We start from the raw sequence: 5,229 nt of genomic DNA, 5'->3' as shown, positions 1-5,229 counted from the left end.
CATTGATCCATTTTTTAGTTTTAGCGTGAAAATCGAAGCGTAAATGATTGAGTGCGTGGCCCATTGATGCAAACAAGTGATAATCAGAAGGCACCAGGTCTGGTGAGTAAGCCGCATGAGTAAGAGGTTCCCAGTTGTACGATTCAATAACCTGGCTATAGAGCAATGCGGTGGAGAGTTTTCATTAAAGAAAAATACCTTGTGTTCCTGGCTGCATATTTTGGGCGTTTTTGGCGTATAGCATGGCTCAAATCGGCCAATTGTTGTTGGTAGCGATCACCATTAACGGTTTGACTGGGTTGTAGAAGGTCATACCATATGACACCATACTGGTCCCAAAACACACACAGCATTACCTTCTTTCTGTTTTCTCACGTCAAAATCCCCACTTTGGAATATTTCAAACCACCTGAAGAACTGTGCTCTGCGTAGAACATGCCCACTGTAAGCTTCCACAAGCATTTGATGGACTTGAGAAGTGTTTTTCTTCAATGAGTAACAGAAAATCAATGATGTCCACACATCGTAGTTTGAAGTCACAAAATTAGACATTTTTACGAGCGAAAAAGTTTGTTGTTGAATGAAACTATACAAACAATGAATTAAATATTGTTGACACATGTCGAAATAAGTATTCCGATTTATGGACCGTTTTATAATTTCTAACTGGCGCACCTAGGGACCAATAGTCGAAAGTATCATTTCATAACATTTTAAAATACCATGGTGTTGGAGGAATGTGGTTCTGAGTAGTCCTAAAAAAGCGGAAAACAAAATTTATCCTTCACAAATACCGAACTGGGGCTTTTGGGAAGGTCAGGAATTGTCAAAATAAAATAGATTTATGTATAGCTAGACTTTATAAGCAGCTCGGATCCTCTGTTTGTTGAAATAATATTTCTTTGCTACGTTTTGATGATATGTTCATTTTCGATTTTTTTTATTTTTATATACAGCCAGGATATCTTTTATAGAATATAAACACTCTCGCACGCAAAAAAAAAAGGCTTATAATTTACATCCATAATTCTAGTAGTAGCATACTGAACGACACTAATTCTTATTAAAGGACTCTAGACAAAGAACGGTCAAGGTAACAATAAACAATTCAATCTAAAAACAAGGAATAATCACCCTTATTCTTCTCGTTTTACTAGGGGGAGATTCACTCCTTAGCCCCCCCCCCCTCACTGGCTGCGTGCCTAGCTGGAGGAACATGTAGCAGTTTCTAATTTTAAGCCAATCAGAATTGAGAACTACTAAACCTTCCTTGCCTTGAGTGACCACTCTTTGCCTAGAGTCCTTTATTTCTCATGAGAAGCTCCTGTAGGTGTTTCCTCTCATCCATCACACTTGTCTCTTGTTAGCGAAATTTAATAGAATACAAAATAGGTAAACGAAAATACTATTTAAACAATTATTTCAAATTATATTCCATTGCATTTAGGTTATACTATGAAATGTATTTTTTTAATTTTAAAATAATTTATTCAATGATTTATTGATCAATTATTGTTTGTTCTCTAAAAATGGGGATTTGATTGAATGTAAATTTATCTTAGAAAAATCTTGAATAAACGTATTTTCATAAATGTACAAGTGTTTTAACTCATCACTAGTATCTGCTGAGTAAACAGAAACGCAATTATTAATGATGAAAATCCATTGAACAATGGGCATGTTAAAAAAAAAAAAAAATCAACATGGTAACCCTAACAATTTGAGGAATGTTTTGGAGGAGAGAAAGATTAATGCTCATGACGTTTCATTAGATCAGCTACAATCATCGGTGACAATGGAGAAAGGAGAAAAGGAAATAAACCGTGACATTTGCTATAATTACTCCGATGTCGTTCCCCAATTCTACTCTGAGTCCAAAAAGGGCTTAGAATTATAACTCCACAACAAATCCTCAAGGTTACGCTCCGTCTTTTATGACCATACACGAATGTTCAATCAGGTTATAAACTATAGCTTAAACTCATGGGTATCTTGACTCATCCCAAAAATTTGTTTACAAGGACTATAATCGACTCAAATATAAGTATGGTATATTGGTTTGCATTTAAATATGTGAAGGGAAAAAATAAATAGGATTTATCCTTTCAAATTATGATCGGAAGGTTTAGTGATTATTGTTTGACATTCTGGTTCAAACATCTTTCGTGCATAAACAAACCATAATAAACATTTCGTCATCCTTAATGATCTAAAAGCTAAAAGATAGTACACCTTAGATCTCCTAGATGCTGAAGTGGAGTTAACAAAGATTATAGACATTGAGAAGTGCTCCAGGAGCCTGCTTTTCAAGGAAGGCATAATGAATATTACCTCTTCAGAAAAACAGACAGTGTAGGGCACAATTCAATGAGGGATCTCAAGTTCCTGTTCAGCTTTGAGAAGAAGATCAAGGAGGATCCCCACCAAATCGATTAATCCCCTCGGCAACGTTTCTCCGTGGATGTTAGTACCCTCAGGAAGACCGTGAAGGCAACTTGGGATTGTTCTCAATACGAGAGGATCCAACATGTGTCTTCTAAACAATGAAAAACAGACTGCTCTATTTCAAAAAATTAGTTTTTATCTAATATCTACAAGAAAAGTTGGCAAAAATTATTAATTTTTTTTTCCCACAAAATATAAATATAAAGGGTCTTCCCTACCTATTTAGGTCGTATTTATTTATGCAAATTAATGCAATTTTAAAGCAAATGGATAAACATTTACACATAGTGTTTACATTTATAAATATTAGACGTATAGTTATAACATCTGTTTCATAGGGGAAGGGAAAGCAACAAGAAAAAACTCTCCACTCAGAAACTCTTTAAAAATTGAACTTTCGAACTTTGAAAAGAATAATTTAATAAGAAAATATAGCCAGGAAAACATATGAATAGGGATGACAGGACTACATTGTAATAACACATAGTAACAGCCGGACGGGCACCCTTTTTAAATTTTTATTGGAGTGAATGAAGCAACATAAGTCAGAATAAATATTTCTTTTGAACTCAATGTGTGTAGATTCAATTCCTGGTTGCTCCTAGAAAAGAAAATATATTATAGTTTATGTGTATGATCTTCAAAGAAAATTCCTAGTATAAGCAAAAATGATTTTGGTAAAACTACGTTGGAAATAGTCAGAGGTAATTTTATTTTGATATGTCGAGGTCTCATAGGTATAGCGATAAATACGCAATATTACCCGAACTTTTTTGAACAAATTCGGATAGATAATTTAAATTAAATTCAGCTAGGTTAAGATCAAATGTCAAAGATATACAAAATATTAACACGCATAAATGAACATAATGAATGTTAATTTTAAGGGAAAATTACTTTAGGCAGAGGTTGAAGCTCAACAGAGTGTCCATTATTTTGAATAGAAATGAATACATGAAGTAATCTTATGTACATTTTTGGAACTCTTATTAATGAATAAGAAGAACAAGATTATTAATCCAGCAAAATAGAAAATATCATTTGTTGTCGAGGGAACAGTATCATCATCTTCCATTTCCAATGGACTATTTGTATATAGCTTTTCGGGCAGGGAGCCTAAATTTTTAATAGCCCGAGTAAAAAGTACATAGACCCAGGACGCCTGGGTAGTGATTTTACAAACACCGAAGTTGTTACTATCTAAAGACTAAGATAATTTGAAGCATACTATTGATATAAGACAAAAAGCAACGTTAAAGATAGATTACTGAGATTATGAAATGCACATATAACACATCTTATTAAGGATGAAAAGTTTTTTTGTCTAGTGCTGTGTCGCTCTTTATTTATTCGGTTCTATTTAGCCTTGCAACTGGTCCCATCCGTCCTTATTACATATCTTATTAAGGCTGAAAAAGTCCTATGTGTATTAACTGGTTGCAATAATCTCTCTTTAATGTTGTCATCTTTTTCATTGCTATTTCTTGCTCGACTAGTATTTTACTAGCCACTGGCTAGTGGGCTATAGTGGCTGTCTTGCTCTGTGTATACCATTAATTAACATTCTTTACCGGCTCAGATTAGGCAGATGTCTTACTTGATTGGACGTAAAATTTGAAGAATCTAAATAAAAGAATTCCAGCATTGTTTTAAAAACGGTGCCGTGAGAACAGGGCCCAAGTCCCTACCGATGATAATATATATGATGATTTGATAGAACAAAGTTATCGAATGAGACGGGTTTTGCGTCTGATTCAGACGCATACTTTAGATTTAGGACAAGGTGTCAAATTTATGAGACGGATAAATCCCAAAAATTTTAAAAGAGGAAGGAGTACTGATATTATACTCATACTAATACTCAAGAGGCTTTTGTCTCCCAGTTTTTTATAAATATATACTCCTCATAAATTTTTCATTTAAATTTATTTATGTTTTTTTTCTTCTTCTGAACCATGGTAAGGTCTTTTTTAGTCTAAAATATACATATTTCCTGTCAAAAAAAAGTTTTTAAAACAAACATTATAACTCCAGATTTATTTAATGATATATAAATACTAGGGTTCTTCATTTCCCGAAAAATTGTGTTAGAGCGAGATTAAGAGTATAAAATTGTTTTCTTTTTACTTGTTCCAGATTTACAGTTTTCATATAATCTAAATATTTCACTGAGGGATGTTAAAAGTATTTTCATTAATGAAAAATGAAGATAAAAGTTCGTTAATTTGTACTTTTTCCTAATCAAAATTTGTTTAGGAGCAACTTTTCAGTAAAAATTTGTTAAAGAGCAACTTTTTTCAGCAAAAGTATATATATATATATATTACTTTTTGTAAAACAACTTTACCTAGAAGCAGTATGTATATAAATTCTCCCGGTAAGATATATAATAAGTTGGAGAAAAAGTAATTTGATATTGCCCGCCTTTTTTAAAACTATGTTCTTGTTAATTATTCATGCATATTAAAGGTTTGAGAGTATACTACAAACCTTCTTTTTTTTTTTTCAGTATTGCGTTTGGCCGGTTCAGTTTTGAATTACCGTGTGTGGAGAAAAAAATTCGTCATATTTTACATTCTTACTATCTGAAAGTGACCAAGGAAATTAGTGATGTAAACAGGGCCTGTACTCTTTTGGTTAGTGTTATATGACAGTGATTCAAGCGATTTCATTCTGGTCTAATGTAGATGAATGATGCACCACGCAGGTTAGTCGTCGAAATGTCGATACAATTATAGAAAATATCAAGATAGACCATCATATTAGTAGGCATAGCATCACCCA

The sequence above is a fragment of the Lepeophtheirus salmonis genome, chromosome 3, assembly GCF_016086655.4.
Source record: "Lepeophtheirus salmonis chromosome 3, UVic_Lsal_1.4, whole genome shotgun sequence".
NCBI classification, from domain to species: Eukaryota; Metazoa; Arthropoda; class Copepoda; order Siphonostomatoida; family Caligidae; genus Lepeophtheirus; species Lepeophtheirus salmonis.
This window is presented reverse-complemented; position numbering follows the sequence as displayed.